We start from the raw sequence: 18964 nt of genomic DNA on the forward strand, positions 1-18964 counted from the left end.
CTTATCACCTTCCGTGGCTTTAACTGTGAGTGACAATTTAATCTCTGAAGAGCCCGCCAGGCTTATGCCTTCAGAGGTTGAATCCGGAGATTTTTATTCTGTTTCAGAGAACTCAGCCTCCTCGTGTGAGGATTTGGCGGCACAATATACGAGACAGATGTCTATTGAGGGGGAACCTGACTCCTTTGAAGACGAGGTGAATGCTAGCGGCGAGCTTGGGGAAGAGGACACCCCCATCACCGTAAGAGGCCGCGATACATCTCTGGCTGTCGGTGCTGCTGATTCTCAGGAAAGCCAAATGGCGGACATTACTCTTACTACAATATATCAAACTATCTTGAGTCACATGGATAAAACTGCACTAGACAGTCAGAAGATTCAAAATTCTTGTCGGAAGCTACAGGGTTCGATCAGACGGCTTGTAAAAGCACAATCAGATTTTGGAGAGCGATTTACAGAAGTCGAAACACGCATATCCAATATTGAGGATGATATGTCCAAGCAAAAAAAAGCTACTGAGATCTTGAGTAGTAATAGAGATGATGTGCTCTGGCGAATGGCCGATATGGAAAATCGATCTCGACGTAATAACTTAAGAGTTATGCAGATTTCCGAAGGCGACGAAGGTCAAGATCCACGGAAGTTTGTAGTGGACCTTTTCCAGAAAGCCTTTCCAGGCCTAAGTAAATGGGATTGGGACCGAGAAATTGAAAGGGCTCACAGATTCCCTTTCAATATTCAGTCTCGTCCCGGGCAAAACACAAGTTCTCGACCGAGGCCTATTCTTGTCGCCTTCAATAGTTTCCGAGCCAGAGAAGATGTCTACCTGCAAACTCGGCCAAATAGCAAATCCATGGCGGAAGGCTTTACTTTTTTCACGGTACCCGATTACTCTAAATACACTATGGATATTCGTTGGCAATTACGACAATTAGTGGATGTATTTCAAAAACAAGGCACACAGGCTTACATCATGAACCCCGCAAAACTCAAAGTGACTTATAAAGAAAAATCGAGATTTTTTACTAATGTTGCCCTAGCTAAAGAGTATTTGCATTCTTTGAAGGACCTGTAAATTGAATCCTTTTTTTTTTCTTTTTCTTCTATTGATAACATGAAATACTCTTATAATAATTCATAACCCATGGATGTGATAGCTTACTGTATAATTATGCCTAGTTAGGTCTCAGGGGTCATCCTAGGATTAGGATTAGGAATGAGGGCAAAGATTTGATTTAGATAAGAGTTTCGGGGACAATAGCAAGAAGGGGTTCTTCCCAAGATTTGGGTTTCTTTTCTTTTTTAACAGAGCAGATAGAGCTGTTGGGTTGACAGAGGGGCTGACGCTCATTTCCATCCTCAGGACTGAGTCCTAAAGCCTCGATTAAGGGAGGGGTCACTGGGGTTGGGGGGGGAAGAGGGGGGGGGGCAGGGGAAGGTGGTGTTGGTGGTGGGTTGGGAATAAGGGGAGGAAAAAAAATAATTCCTTGACGGTTCCAAACGACAGTTCTGAAACGGATATTCTTGAACGATGTACGTATGTTATGAGCTCATCTTTGTATAATCTTCAGTTTGGTTGGAATAATATTGTATTGTGGATATTGATTTTTATATTGATTTTGAGAATAATGCTTAATGTCTCGAAGTGTAAAAATTTGTTCTTTTAATGTATCAGGGCTAAATTCCAGTAATAAAAGGCGGAGAATAGCCGCAGAAATCCGTTTTATCCAACCTGATATTCTCTGTTTGCAGGAAACACATCTTTCTTGGGATAATAGGTTTCTAATAGCTGATTTAGGCTATACGTTGATTGTAGCTTCTCAACAAGTTAACAATACTAGAGGGGTTATGATTTTATCAAGACCTGGATATTGTACAGCGGGTCGCAAATTAGCTGATAAATGGGGGAGATGGGTGATTGCGGAGCTCACAGTACGGAATAGGATCTTCACAATCTGTTCAATATATGGATCTAATATGGACGAGGCTGAAGTTTTAGATTCACTAAATATGGAGCTAGCTAATTGGAGAGCTCCGTTAATCTTATGCGGAGATCTGAATATTAACTTAAGTACGACGGAATTAATGAGAGGTTTAGCATACTATCAGGGACGGAAACCACGGGTCTTTAAAGCCCTATATAATCTAGTCGATGATCATGGCTTGGTGGATATTTGGAGTAAAAAATACGCCTCTCTCCCAGGATACACGTATTATTCCGCACCACATAGAAAACTTGTCCGATTAGACTATTTTTTTTATATCTTCAACTATTCATACACATACAAGGATATAGACTTTCCCCAGAGTCACTTCGGATCATTCTCCCCTTATGATTGAGTGTTCAATGTTGGCCGAGATTAATACTTTAAAAAGTTTTTCATTTGATAGGAAGCTGTGTCTTGATGCACAATATAGAAATTATATAACGGAATGGATGACAGAATTTTTTAGTATTAATTTAGGATCGGCTAATATTGCGATAGTTTGGGATACATTTAAGGCCTGCTTTAGAGGAGAAACGACAAAATTTGGATTATTCCATCAAAATAAATTGCGACCACAAATGAGGGTGTTTTATCAGCAATTAGAGGCTGCGGAAGTTGGTCTTGCTAAAGCCTTGACAAAAAAAGATAATTTAACTCAAATATCGCTTATGGAAGAAAAAATCACACAATGTAAAGTGACCATCACAGGAGTATGGGTCGAAGAGATTGCGCGTAAATATTTGGTAAACAGAAGACATATTTACGAATACGGCGAATCCATAGGCCGCTCTCTAGCTCTGAGATTAAAAATGAAGTCTACCTCTCGGGTGATTTCAAAGGTACGGGACCAATTTGGGGTGGCTCGGGAAGCTCCCTTGGAAATTCTAGAAGTATTTCGTCAATTTTATGCGGAACTTTACACTCGGCAATCAAACTCTACTACGGCTCAGATTCCCGAAGTTGCCGTGCTAAATCAACTAAACAAAGTGGAAGCAGATATTTTAGATAGTCCCTTTACCATGGAGGAACTAGAGGAGGCGATTAGGCAAATACCCAATGGGAAGGCAGCTGGCCCTGACTTTATTCCTGGGGAAGTATATAAATGCTTCTTCGAGCCATTAAAGAATGTATTGTTAGCTACGCTCAGGATGGCACAAATGGGAATAGCACCAGCTACATGGAATGACGCTTCTATAGTCATCTTCAGTAAAAAAGGGAAACCTCCTGAATTACCTGGATCATATCGTCCAATCTCCTTACTTAATTGTGACAGCAAGCTATATTCCAAAATGTTAGCCAACCGTATATCCAAAGTTATATCTTCTTTAGTAACTTTAAATCAGCATGGTTTTATACCAAAAAGAGGAACGGTTTCCCGTATTAATAAAGTTATCACTTTATTCGATTTTGCAGATGTCAAAAAAAGGAACTTAGCCTTGATACTCCTTGATGCTGAAAAAGCTTTTGATCGCGTGGAGTGGGTTTATTTATGGGAAGTGATGAGAAGGATGGGTTTTGGGAAAGCTTTTCTAACGGCAATTCAGGTATTATACAACGCACCAAATGCCAGAATCACATCTATGGGTCTAAAATCAGAAAAGATCAATATTACTAGAGGAACAAGACAAGGGTGTCCCTGTTCTCCCTTACTTTTCGCTCTATATATTCATCCTTTTATTATAAACTTACAGAATTCTCCACGCATCAAACCCTTTTCAGTTACAGGTATTTTATATACAGTATTTGCATATGCAGATGATATCGCTATAGTGACCACTGATCCTAGGGAGGCTATGGAGGAGATCGAATTACTGGCTAAAAATTTCGGAATGATGTCGGGGTATAAATTAAATGCGGAAAAAACCCAAATTCTTTGTACAAAGAACATACAATTTAATGATTCTCGGGTTACAAACGAAGTAACTTACCTAGGCATTCGGATTAAAACCCAAATGCAAGAGATTGTTGAAAATAACTGGGAGGTCACTATAGCTCAAATCAAATATTCACTAGACAGATGGAGTAGACTTCAATTATCAATAATCGGTAGGGGGAATATAATTAAGATGAATGTTTTAGCCAAGATTTTGTATTTATTTCGAAGTATACCCTTGGAATTTTCATTTAAAAATATACAGCAATTACAAATTATGTGTGGGAAATTCATGTGGGCTCCTGGTAAACCTCGTAGAGCCATGAAATGGCTTACATTACCGGAAGAAAGAGGAGGTCGTGGTTTACCTGATTTTCTTTCTTATTATTATATCTGTTTTTTACAGAAAATGAGCTATATATTGACAGGGGAACCTCCAAAAAATGAGGCGGATGCTCCGTCTATCTTTTTTCTACTTTTAGGAGAACAGGCAAAAGGCTGTTTACTAAAAGAATTAGAGGGCAACTACTACAAACACACACGATTCAAGGTACTTGCCGCTGCATTTAAGGTGTGGAGAAATGTCAAAAAAATGATTAAATTAGGTAAAATTACATATTACACCCCGTTTGATGCCTACAAAATACTTCCCTCGGTATTCTGGGATGATAATGCTAAGATATGGATCAGAAAAGGGATTTCAAGAATTGGTGACTTATTTGATAAAAACGCTGTATTCGTAACTTATGCAGAATTATCGGATAAATATCAGCTTTCACAGGCGTTTTTTTTCAAATATCTTCAAGTCCGTGATTTTTGTTTGAAAAATCAGATTGGTATTCTTCCTAATGACTTAATTGAGGGTATCCGTCTTCAAAAAAGGATTGGTCCACTGTATGCGATTTTAATTGAACATAGAAATGATGACATTCAAAAATACAATCAGTATTGGATCAACCAACTGGGAGACCCTCAAATTGATATAGGGGAATCTTTATGTCTTGCAAAAAAAATTTGTCTAGCAGCTAATCTAAAAGCTCAAGTTTATAAAACTATTTTTAGGTTGTATTACACTCCTAAGCGTATGGCAAATTGAGGAGATAAATACGATGGTAAATGTTTTCGGTGTGGAGAACAGGAAGCTGATATGTCACATATCTTTCATAATTGTACAAAATTGTCACATTTTATTGCTGAGGTTGAAAGATTTATATCATTGGTATTAGCTTGTCCTTTAAAGATTTCCCCGTCACTTATGATACTGGGAAGGTGTCAAAAAATATATAGTCATCAGGTCTTGAAAGAACATGGTTATTTTTTATTTTTAGCAATGACGGTTGCCCGGTTATGTATCGCAACAGAATGGTTATCACCTGAGCCCCCCACTTTTGAATTTTGGAGAGCTAAGTTGTATCGTATGTATGAAATTGAAATGCATCTGTATGCCCTAAAAGGAATTAGGAAGAAACGTTTAGGAATGTTAATATGGGGAGCCCTTATGAATTTTCTCTCGGATAGCATTGATACATCGTAATATCTGTGTTTTGTTTTTTGTCATCTTCTTCGCTTTTTGTTGTTATTTGAAGTCATGTACGTATATAAAAGTGGAACTGTCTAGGAAACAATAAAAACATTAAAAAAAAAAGAAAGACCCTGGTTAAGGCTGCCTTATAAATGGTAAACACACCAGATGCCCCACTGACACTGGCTCTAGCCGTCCTGCCTTTAACACCTCTGATTTTCCCTCATTATCTCTATCAGGTTGTACATAGATGCAGTCAGTGCCAACGAGTTCCTCACCACATTTCTGACACTGTCTCTATCTTATTGGGACTCATTGCTTATAAGCATTGCTTTCTCCTCAGTCCTACCTCATCAGCTGATCTAGGATAGGATAAATTGTACTGTGTTTTGTACCTGGGATGAAGTCTATCTAAACATACTGCAACAAGATGAGAATGAAGCCCTCACATTTCTGGGTGAGAACACCAATTGTCAGTCTAATGTGAATAACAATGACATCTCTCCAAATTTAACTGAATTGCTTTACCGGGTACCCCCCCCACATTATGGTCTACAGGAGCAAAAATGTGAGATTCATATAATTTACAGAACCAGTGAAAATTAATATCAACTTGCAGAAAAGGGTACCTAGGATACCTCAGTACCCACTCAAATCAGCGGCTGAGGCAAAGATTTGTCCTGTAAAAGCTGAATTGCTTCTATTGTCAGAAGGTGTAACACCCCAATTTTGCTGATATGCAAAGCTTGCGCAGTGCTTATGTGGGATCAATAATGTGGTAATTCCTATCTTTACCATGGTCCTCGACCCTGCAACCATCGTTTCTTGCTTCACCCGCAAACACCCAATGGTTTAGCATGCTAGTCCTCTGTTCTGCCTTTCTTGGTGGAGACTCTCACGGGGATTTACTGAGTCTCTGTCAGTCTTTTCCCAAGATTCAAAGAAGTACCTGGACATGTTGGATTTCTGCTAGGGTTCTATTTTGGTTCAATATATTAATGATTTACTGTTAGCATCTGTTATTTTAGATCACTACAAGGTGGACCCGATCTACCCCCTTCCCATATTGGCTAAAACGTGACACAAGGCTTTAAAGAAGTACTTTGGTCATGAAATTTCTGCCAGCAAATGCCATACCACGTTGAAGCCATTTGTAAGTTGCCCCATGATATGACTCATTACTAGGGACATAGCTTTCTGGGTGTGGGTAGATATTCTGGATTTTTGGTTATGACGCTATGGAAAAGTCCTTGCAAGATTATGCCAGAATCCTTTCAGTTGTCTAAAGAGGACGAACATGCTTCTGCACATATAAAACAAGACTTCTGCACCGGATTATGCAAAAACGTTTGTTTTGTATTATCACAAACAAAATGGGTTTGCCCTTAGGATGCTGATCCGGGACCATGGGGATCAGAAAATGCCCAGAGACTACTATTCTGTAGCCTTGAAACCAGTCGCAGCTGGACCCCCACCATGCCTTCGCTCTGGGACTGTGGCTACTCGTCTTGTCCAAGCCGCTGAAAACATTGCATTAAGTTCCTCACTGATTGTTGTCCTTTTCCTCATGACAAAAACCCGTCTCTTCATTGCATGATTATCCTGATATGAACTTTAATGGTACTCTGCTTCCCGTATTACTCTCAACCGTTGCTCCACTCTGAACCCCGCCTCCAGGGAGGCCTATGATTGGGGAGGGAGAACCCTATTACAGTTTATATATCATAGCCCATGTTGATTTGACAGACATCCCTGTCTAAATTTAGTTGATGTACTTTGTTGATGGATCATATCTCAAAAACAATGAAGGTGTCCTAGTTACAGGTTTATGCTGTATGTATTCTATACCAAGTTGAGGAAAGGGGTTGCTTACCAAACCAGCGCCTAGATACCCTCACGGGTGATAAGCTGCACTATATAAGAACAGTTTGATTGATTGATGAGAAATTACCCCCCATTGGCTGAGCTTGTTGTATTCACCTGCCCATGCATCTTGGACAAAGAAATGACTGTGACCATGTACACAGACTCAAATTATGCATTTGCAACTACGCATGACTTTTGGCTCCTTTTGGTGGAAAGGGGAGTTCTGATATCTGCCAGAGTACCTCCATAAACACGGCCAATCCATGCAAAACCTTCTTAATACTCTAATGTTGCTTAGACAGTTAGCTGTAGTCAAGTGTGCTGCCCATCAATGCCCTCATGATGAGGTATCAAAGGAAAATGCCCTGGCTGATTCAGTCACTAGAAAAGCTGCATTGTCTGAAAAGCCACTTGTAAAGCTGATAGAAAAGCCAATGTTGCAATGTATATTGCACATACTGATGTACTTCTAACCATCACACTCCTTCAAGTGTGGCAATTCAGACTATTTCAGGCCCCCAAAAGTATAAGGATGGTTTGGGCAGAAGGTATTAGTGATTTTTAATGTATATTGAATAAATAATTAACTGTTATTATGGCAGACTGTCACAAGTGCAGATGTTGACAAGTAAGTGCTGGTGCCACGCACTGGAAACCACCAACTCAAATTAAGTACTGCATGCTGCCCTCATCACCCCCATTGTTATCACCTCCACACAAGGTTGGAGGATGCCTCCAGGATACCTTTATATGCCTGGCCTGGCCTGACATCTTTGCTGCTGCCTTGAGCTTATGGTGGGATAATTCTGTGCTGTGGAATGGGGAGTTATCAAAAGGCCTAACGCTACTAAACCGGTCACTGAGTGAAGCTACTGTCCCATCAGTGTAAATAACTTCTCTGTGCTGTTACTTGAGAAAAATCAACAATTCATCTCTCTTCCTGTTGGATCAAAGTTAACTTTCCCATTGATGTGGGGGCAAATGTGCATTTGATCAGAGTGTCCCTTGATACCAACAAATCTTGCTTAGACTTGTTCTACTATGCACATAGGCTGCCAGAATGTGGCAGCATCTTCTCTCAGTCATTCCAAGGACTTAAAAAGTATAAGAATTCCACTTGGCCATTACCGACCTGATCATACTCATCTTGCTCTGTCCGAATGATGGATGGTTTATGAGCATTCACTAAGCAAACAACCAGAGTGTTTTTGTGGTCTGAAGTGAGTATGTCACGGTTGCAGAGACAATACATTTTGAATCTCCCCCAGATGAATACCAACTTCCCACTGGTATGTTGTTTCATCTATGGAACTAAAGCCTATCCCTACCTGCTTTAAGAGTTGGCTGGGGACTGCTACTCTAGCTAAGTTGTCCCTGTTTTCTGACATTCTGCCTTCCACCCTCTCCAGAGACAATGGGGCCACATGAGATTTCTAATACAGATAGATTATTTTCTGTACTCTTTACCATGTAGAGAGTAGGACAGGCTATTCAATAAACTCGAGGTAATGCTGAAATATTATAAGTAGCAAATGCTTATTGCTTTGGAATTGATTACTATTGAGGTAGATGCCAAGAAAAACATGGTCTTGCAGAATATAACACCTTTAGATTATTTCATAACATCTAAGGGGGGTGATTGTGCAATAGTGGGTGATGAGTGCTGTATCTACCTTCTCAATAACTTAGCATACATGAACAAATAGAACACATTAGGGATAGTGTTAAGAAGTTCCACGAAACTCAAAATGGATTAGATTTCAATGGAAGTGGCATATGGTCTTAGTTGTCAGGGATATTTAGGAAGTAGGGGGTTAAGATCTTTGAAATGGTGATTGCACCACTTCTAATTGTGGTTACTTTATATGTTTTAGTAAAATTAACGAGGTGCATCATCCAACGCATGTGCACTAATAGAGGGTCTGTCCACAATTAGCACATTCCTACATGTGGGGATGATGGAGATAGTGATAATAAATAAATTAAGACTGATATAATTTGACTATACCCAATTCAATCTTTATAAGGCGTTTTGTCTCCAGGAAAAACAAGTGAGGGCAGAGAAAGTAGAATCATTTGTTTCCATGCCTTAACACCAATACATGCAATACTAAGATGGGTGGGGATATGGAACTGACCCAGGAGATAACCACTTTGAACATCCTTAAGCAGGGATGTTTACTTGCCCCATTACTGTTTTCTTAATTTCTTAGCTACCTACCAGACAGTTACTTAGAAGTAAATAACTACCCCCCAAAAATAATATCCAAAAACATTAATATTTTAATGTACGCAGATGACGTAGTTATTTTCAACCTTACTCCTATCGGTCTTTAGCGTAATATAAGTGCTCTCTTTAGGTATACAGAAACTAATTTTCTAAAAGTAAACATAAACAAAACAAAGATGGTCCCATTTGGGAGAAGGAGATGTTCCCCTCATTTTGTTTAGAAGCTTAGAGGGAGACCACTAGAAGTCTCAAAGACGTACACCTATCTGGGTAGAGTCTTTTCTCAGACATTAGAATCTATTCCTATTTCCAGGATTTGGAACTTAAGACTGTAGCCCACTCAAGTGCAATAAAGAGAGTCTATTCATCCTTAGGAAAGAGACAATTTTATCTCCTCCTTGAAACTTATTGCATTAAGATTCCCCCTATTTAATCTATGCATTAGAATATATTCTTATAAAAAGGTAGTCTTTTCTAAACTTTATGGAAGAGAGTTTCTACGTAAGATTACCACCATGAGCCAAGCCACGCCTGTTTAAATGCTACACTTTGAACTATCTGAAGTTAGCTCATATACTAGAGCCTTGGCAAACATAATTAGATGGGCATATAACTGGCTACATGCTTCTGACAGCTCCCTAAGAGCTCTTCTATACCCGGAAAGGGTAGTACAAGTCAGTTTACTTTTAAAGAAAATCTTGAGATAGCTCTGGGGCATTTTCAATGCTCCATCAATCACTTACAGTCTTGGTCACCAGCACTATTGACGTTTTTTCTGAAAAAAATTAGCCCCAAGATTAAGTTTTGAACTTGATAAAGAACACTGCTCTCAGCTATCTCATTACAGGCTTTATGCAGCCAAAATCGAATATAAAATCAGTCAAAAATATGTCCGATTTTTACAAAACCATACAGTCAGATGATGCATTTCTATGCCTCGATTAGGGAATCTCCCATTAAATGCTTTTACTAAACATTGGGGGGAAAACTAGGCTCCTGAGACCTTTGTAAAGGAGGTGTCGAAGACTTAGCACATGTTTTATTTATCTGCCCAAGTAAACTTTTGATTGAGGCTCGACATAGTTTTATAAAACCGATATGCTTTAGATATAATGTCTCGAGAATGAATAATCTGATTAACCTAATACTAACCGCACCTTATGAATTTGTCTGTTATAATCGGTTTACATTTTTGTAACTTTTTTACCATTGTTTTAAAGATATTTGTTTCATAATAATATTTACTGTATACTTTATATTTTTGAGATCTAAAACAATAAAAATGTATTTGTATTATTACCAAAATCAAACACACATATATTCCTTAACATTTACTGACACATTTTGTTACTGAATTGTTATATCTTTTTTATGACTGCCTCCAGACCACTAAAATTCTAGCATGTCTGTTAAATGATATATATATAGTACCAAAGCCATTTTATTTAGTGTTGTAGAATTGCACATTTTCTGTACTGTGCTGTGTAGATTCAGCACCATTAACTGAATATTTTAGAAATAGTCGAGCCAGCACTTGTTTGTGCCTTCAGTATCACCTTACATGGTATCTCTTAAGAAGATTGTAACACCGGCTCATTATTTAGTATCAGTTAGTTGCAGTATCGATCACATGCATCTTCATGCACGTGTATTAAGAAAACAACAGTTTAAAAATGTTCACTGAATGTATGGTGTTTAGCATTATATGCTCCAAATGATTGAAGGCAGAACAGCAACAGCCTTGCAGAATTGTGCTTGCATATTAGCCATTTCTGCATCAAATACATGTTGGACTTTATAGGTTATCCCAAGAGTTTAGTTTTATTTTACACTAGGCAGTCACAGCACAACATACTAGACGTGCTGCCTGCTGATGCTCTGGAGACAACACTCACCTTGGAAGACTAGCGATCCAGTATTCCGCAAGCATCGATCACTGTTGATGTGAGTATCTAACGATTAAAGACATAAGAAGAGACATTGCATCATCACCTGAAGATTATAAAGTATGTGATGGGGAAAATTTGACACTTTTGATAAAACTAATGGAGTAACCAGTTCTATAGAATGCTAAGCTTAACATATATAAAGACTATAATGTCATGTGAAGAAATAGTACTGGGAGACTGAATTTACAGCTAGATAGGTATATCAGCTTTGATCAGGTACACAGAAACAACTACAACTCTACATATGTATCTTAGTAACAATTGTGCACAGACACAATACTAACTAAATGTGAAACTGTGTTGCAGAGTGCAGAGGTCACTAGAGGAGCTCTCTAAAAGACTACTAGTGTAAACAAAACATAACAAGTTTAGGTTGCTCACAATTAGAGTATATATAAACATATTCCTGTAGCATGTAAGCTCGCATAAGAAATAGTGAAAGTTATCGTTCTCTGTGTGATTAACACAAGTAGCTAAAGTCGTAATTTTATACCCATTGCAGATGTACAATAATATATACCCATATGGTTGCATGATTCTAAAATGGCTGGACCTCCTGATCACACTAAGACCATGACATCCATCCAAGGTCATTTTTGGAGGGCAACTCTAGCTAAGTAGCTTCCTTTGCCGATTGTGCCCAATGCATGAGCACCCACATGAAGCCAGCTGTTATTCTGCAATTAATACCGGTTATGCCAGCTCTGTGTCACACTGTGTCAAAGAATTTCATAGTAAAGATGTCATTAACAAATGGGTAGACCACAATATTAGTATCTATCGACCATCCATCCAAAAATGGGCATTTTATCATTGAAGAGTCGCCCAGCATTTTATAATTGAAGTCTCCCCCAGCAGCACCAGGTAATGAACAGGTCTGTGTGCAACACGTAATGAAATTGCATGGCATACTTAGCGTGTGGATCATAGATCATGGTTCACAATTCATGTCACAGTTTCTAGTCCATACTATGTAAAATACCTAAAACTGAAGTCAGTCTGTCCACAAGCTATGATCTACAGACGAAGAGTCAGACTGGGAGTGTGAACGAAATATTATAGTAATACCTCTCTTACAGCATTACAACAGGAAGACAACTAGAGTGAGATATTGTGGTTGACAGATTTTGTCCCAATAACACATCACAATGCTTTAGAGATGTTTCTGTTTTATTGCTCATTTGGGGTTCCATGCAAAAACCGTATCCATTAACTGAACAGTTAACTCATAACCCATATTCTCCATACAAAAATACTATGATAAACTGCACACAATCCATCAAGCATATCGTCACCAATTGAAAGAAGCAAAAGTATTGAACAAAACACAAGCGTTTAAACATTGCACACAGTCTTCCTGGCTTCAAAACAGGCCACCAATTGTGGTCAGCGGCATAGCATTTACACAAGTAAGGGTCCAGAATGTTAAGTCCTAAATTCATGGGTCTCTTCACATTCAAGACAAATTGTAAACCCTGGGAAGCTGAAAATGGATCTTACTTGCCATCAAAACACCTCAGTTCACATCCTATTCGAATTCAAGTAGATGGAGAAGAGTATGAAGTAAATCCCATATTACATTTAAAGATAAGTTGTGATCAAGTCTAAAACTTGGTAGATTGGAATGGCTTAAACCCAGAGGAACAATCATAGGAGCCAGTTTCGCATCTCCATGCTCCTCGCTTGCAGCGGCAGTCCCATGCAAAATATCTGGGGAAACCACTGTCAGGTCTTTGAGGAAGTACTGTTGCAACCACATTGGTGTAGACATTTTGGAGCCTAAAAATAAAATGGCGGACCTCAAAAGTAAGGTCATAGAGGCAGAAGCTGGCTGCCATCCACTGTTGCTTAGCGATTAAGTGCAGTGTTATTGTCCAGGTTCAAGTAAATGACAGTGCCAGTGCTGCATCAGACTAAGGATAAGACATATAATGAAAGTAGTTGCAAGAGATTGAGAAATTTGAGCTAACAGCCATCTTGAAAACAGTGGCTATATAAGCCATTCCCAGCCTTCCACACCCTTGCTAGGTAATCGTGAGTTGACATATGCCTGCCTGCTCATGACTGGAGAAAAAACTAGCTTTCGAAAACTGGCGTTCCTATTTTCAGCAAGTATTGCTCTTGGCAGCTGTAAATACCCAATAATTCACTACATAAGAAGAGACATTGCATCAGTTGAAAAGGCTTAAACAGCCACCAACAGTTTAGCATGCATCCGACAGGGACACTAACACTTCTGATAAAACCTGTGCAGTAACAGGTTAAGCAGAGCACTAATCCTGAACTAACATACGTAAAGACTATAAAGCGAGTGAAGAAACATGGTACAGAAGATTGTTACAAATCATCAAACTTTCTGTAAGGTGGATTGAAAGAAAGAAGTTTTAAAATTCAAACCCAGTGCTTGGACTTCTGTGAAGAAAAAGAAAGAAATATGTTGAACCCTTATAGTAAACATGTACATTTCTATGAAGAAACAGATAGAATAGAGTTTGGTCAGGTATACCGAAACAAAGCAGGTTGACTAAACAACAAAATGTGAAACTGTGTTGCATTGTGCAGAGGTGACTAGAGAAGCTCTCTGGAAGACAACTAATATAGACAATGTAACAGGTTGAGATTGCTTGCAACCAGGTACAGTGACAGTATATTTAAACATATCAATGTAGTATGTAAGCATGTGAAAGGGAAGTTAGTGTTATCTATTGTTGTGCGTGCATACAGAGGTAAGCACATTTGTTGGGAAGAAACTTGGGACTATGCAAGTATTCTGCACATTGATAATTTGGAGGTGGCTTTGCAAGACAGCGTCTCATTCCCCATGCCTCTTTCGCCTGTGGACACTCTGCGTGGAAGATATAGGTTCTCAACTGCAGGCAGCACGTTTGAGGTCAACCAACATCTCTCCCACTGGACTGATTTCTAAGAATCAGATTCATGGCAATTTGTACTTGTGACGTTGTCTGTCACATGCATACCCAGATACCTGTAAATCGGAAAGGGCTATATATCTAATGCCTTGTTGGCGGGAGACCTCCTCCTTGCCTTTGTAATACTAGTGTCAAGTTAAATTTCCATCCATTCTTCGCCAGCAGAACCATTAAAATAATTGCAGTGGAAAGAGAGAGAGTAGCTCACTACATCACTAATTCTGTTTCTGCACCTCTGTATCCAATTGTTGAAGCACATGCCTGCCTCCTGAGTCCTACCTCCTTACCTAACAAATATATTAGGGAGGGACCTTCTGTGTAAATGTAACTGCACTGTATATTACACTAACAATGGTGTTTTCTTGGATATTCCTATTGACAATGAACCTGTTGGTTTAGCTGTGTTAAATGAACCTTCTCCTGCTATAGACATCAGTGAAGGTACTGTTGGTGTTTGACATTTTAAAATAGGTGCCTGCTTCTCTATTGTCTCAACATGCTAGTGACGTGTTGTGCATTTTAACTGCTGACTGTTAAAATCTGACCCTCATGAAGAAACTTCCCGGAAAATGAGGAGGAAATACATTCTGTATTTACTTCATTATTAGCCCACGGTGTGTTAGTTCCCACTACCAGTATTTATAACACCCTATTTATGCTGATTAAACATCCTGGAAAAATAAATGTACTGTTTTGTGCAGAATTTGACAATTATTAACTGTTATATTGCCTAGCTTCCCTATCATTCCAAACAATTGTACAATCCTATATTTTTCTATTCCATATACAGGTAGTTATTTCACAGTTGTTGATTCACTCTATTGCTTCTCTATTCCTATACATCAAGAACACCAGTTAAACATGCATTCTCTTTTGAAGGGAAGTGATTAACGTGGACAAATCGACACCAGAGACATTATGAAACACTTTTTATTGTATGGTAAGCTCTCAATAATGATTTAGTTCATTGAATTAGCGAGAAATAAAGGCACATAACTTCAAGGGAAACATCACACAATGGTGTTTGCCCTGTGTACAATATTTAGTTCATACCATTTCTACAGGAAAGACATGTCTCTGTGCTGATCACATTCAGGCTATTTTTCAGTTACCTCCTCCTAGAACTGTGCCCCAAAAGTTCTCCTTTTAGGTCTGGCAGTATATTATCGTCAATGGATTTCACTATCCTTATGATCAACCCATCTAACCACTTCAGCGAACCACTACCCCCTCCCATCTTCAAAGAAATCAGGGATGCCATCGCCCCACTTTGGACAAGGATTATCAACGCTTCACTGTCACAAGGCATGATCCCTGACTGCTTAAAAGCAGGTCAGGTATCCCCCTCTCTAAAAAAACCTAATGCTGACAGATCTGACCTTAATAACTTCCGTCCTATTGCCAACATCCCCACTCTGGCTAAACCTCTTGAAAAATGCATACAATCGCAACTTTGAGTACATATTGAGAATTTCTAACTTCTCGATCATCATCCATCTGGTTTTTAGAGAGCTAACAGTGTGGAATCTGCTCTCAATCACATTTTGGATGGCGTTTTAAAAATGCGAGACCTAAACGAATCCTGCCTCCTGATCCTCCTTGATCTATCGTCTGCGTTTCACACTGTTAATCACGACAACCATTCTAGAACACAAAATTGGATTTCAGGACAGGTATTGCAAGGGTTTACTTCCTTCCTCCACAATAAGTCCCAACGAGTCAAGGTGAATCATTCCCTATCTCAGCCCTCTACAGTATCTATGGGGATTCCACAAGGATTTGCCTTATCACCTATACTCTTCAGTTTATTCTTGTAACCATTAGCAAATACACTAAATTCTGCGAACATTCTTTTTCATATGTATGCGGATGACACTCAACTCTATCTGAAAATCACCTCCCCTGAAGACTTCACTTCACTCAACGCTACCCTGACGAATACTCAAAACTGGCAAACTGAGAACCACCTTTTGCTCAACACCTCCAAAATGGAATTCCTTTTAATTTGATCTCCTAATCACATCACACCCCCAAGATCGACCTCTGGATGAAACACCTCACTGCTTTCAACTGCTCTCCCCACTTTATTGAATCTTCTGAATCCCTCGGAATCACACTTGACACGCACTTGAATTGTGCAGAATCATATAAGTAATGTAAGCAATGGTGCTAAACACCAGTGGAGTATACTAAGAACTCTCAAACCATTTCCCCCCCCAAGATTATTTCAAGCAGGCAGTTCAAGCACTTGTATTACCTAGGCTAGACTATGTTAGCGCCACGCTCTGTGGCCTCCCCAAATATACCATGGCCCCACTAAGGGCCTCCTTGAATGCCGCAGCCGGATTGATTACTGGGGGGCCAACCGTATATGTCCAAACTGACTTTATTCAGATGCCCGAAAGCTGTTGCTACCAGTTTGTACTAATGAATAGCTGTTATCAGGTAGGGTGGAAGCCTACCTGTGTGCCGGAGTTTATGCGATCACTGTCGCCAAAAGACTGAACTGAGAGTTCAACCCACAGTTTAGATTACTAATCAAAGTTGGAAGTGATAAAGGGTGTCACTTTGTGTCCTCAATAGTTTAAGAACTGCACAAAGCATTAGGCATCCATAAAGATTTACGCTACGCCTAGTACCACAGATATTCAGGCAAAGTTGAGAGATTCAATAGAACTTTCAAAAGCAAAAAACCTAAAATATGCATAGAGATCGGCATCAATTGTTCAGACTGCCTACCTCTAGCCCATCCGTAAAAAAAGCCTACCCAAAGCAGCAAGTTGAGGCCACACGAGAAAGTGATCGGCATGCTTTGAGTATTTTCCTGAACTTCCCCACTTTCTTTTTTTCATAATACTTGTTATTATTTTATAAGGCTAGGTTATTCACATCATCACTGATAGTGAGTCGCTGCATTATAAAGCAAATAACAGGAATAGCAGGGCCTAGTGAATTCCATCTGGTTGCGGGTGTCCATGATCCTGTACCACTGGCTGGACTTAATACTCAACAAGTCTATTAACAGGGATGATGAGCCCCAACCTCCATAAGGGCACTCGCAAAGTTGTTCCCCCTGTGAGTATTCCTGCCACAACGACGACGCCAACTCCGCCACCCTGATCGACAACCTCGCCAACCTCGGCCTCAGACAACTCGTCACCACTCTCACCCACGCCACCGGCCACACGCTTGACCCCATCTTCTCCACAAGCACCCACGTCTCCTTCGACCGCACCACCGAACTCCACTGGACGGATCACCCCTGCATCCATTTCACCTACAAGAAGCCCACCACGGCCCACCACGCCCCACCACACCCAACATCTCCCCCGCCGCTGCTGGAACAAAATCACCGAAGACCAGCTAGCCACCACCCTCGCCCAGAATCCACCCACCGACCCCACCAACCCGGACGCCGCCACCCGCAACCTCAGACAGTGGATCAACGACTGCGCCAACACCCTCGCCCCGCTCAAGAAACCCTCCAACAGCCGCACCAGCAAGAAAGCCAAAGAACTCCAAACTTCCAAACGAGCATGCCGGAAAATGGAGAAGAAATGGCTCCACGAACGAACACCGGACAGCCACGCAGCCCACAAGGACGCCACCCGCAGACATCACCATCTCATCAGATCAGTCAAGAGATCCTCCTTCAAAGCCCGCCTGGACAACAACGCACACGACAGTAAAGAGCTATTCAGCATCGTGAAGGAACTCCCAAACCCCAGCGCCAACGACATCCCGCCCTCACAAGAACTGTACAACTCGCTCGCCACCTTCTTTCACCACAAGATCGCTGACATCCACGACAGCTTCAACACCACCACGACCACCCCGACATTGTCAGACTCCACCCCCCCTACGAACACCACCCGCATCAACCGCCTGACCTCCTGGACCAACGTCAACAATGACGAAACACGTAAGACCATGAACTCCATCCACTCGGGATCACCGTCAGACCCCTGCCTACACAACATATTCAACAAAGCAGACGCAGCCATCGCACCCCAACTACGGAAAGTAATCAACATCTCCTTCGAGACAGCGACATTCCCTGAAATCTGGAAGCACGCAGAAATCAACGCCCTTCTCAAGAAGCCCAAGGCGGACCTCAAGAATTTCCGGCCCATCTCCCTGCTCCCGTTCCTGGCGAAGGTCATCGAGAAAATCGTGATCACGCAACTGACCCGCTACTTCGAGGACAACGACATCCTAGACCCATCACAGTATGGATTCTGAAAAAACCACAGCAACGAGACAGCCCTCATCGCCACCACAGACGACATCAGGATCCAACTAGACAACGGCGAAACATTAGCCCTCATCCTCCTGGACCTGTCAGCCGCCTTCGACATGGTCTGCCACCGCACACTAAAGACACGCCTCCAAGAAGCCGGAATCCAAGAGAAGGCCCTGGACTGGACCACATCCTTCCTCTCCGGCAGAACCCAGAGCGTCCGCCTCCCCCCTTCCGCTCCAAAGCCACCGACATCATCTGCGCCATACCCCAGGGCTCATCCCTCAGCCCGACGCTGTTCAACGTCTACATGGTCCCCCTACCTCACGTCGCCCGCCAGCACGACCTCAACATCATCTCCTACGC

General features: G+C 40.8%; 1 protein-coding gene across 7 annotated transcripts in view; it reads right to left on the minus strand.

Annotated features, from left to right (window-relative positions):
* The window catches only part of MIER1 (MIER1 transcriptional regulator), a 472995-nt gene that overhangs the window by 418095 nt on the left and 35936 nt on the right, over window positions 1–18964 (minus strand). For all 7 annotated transcript variants that reach the window (XM_085602332.1, XM_085602330.1, XM_085602336.1 and 4 more), the window contains exon 2: window positions 11375–11431. The gene's annotated coding sequence lies outside the window, so the exon portion shown is untranslated. The remainder of the gene's footprint in view (window positions 1–11374; window positions 11432–18964) is intronic.

The sequence above is a fragment of the Triturus cristatus genome, chromosome 4_2 (assembly GCF_964204655.1).
Source record: "Triturus cristatus chromosome 4_2, aTriCri1.1, whole genome shotgun sequence".
NCBI classification, from domain to species: Eukaryota; Metazoa; Chordata; class Amphibia; order Caudata; family Salamandridae; genus Triturus; species Triturus cristatus.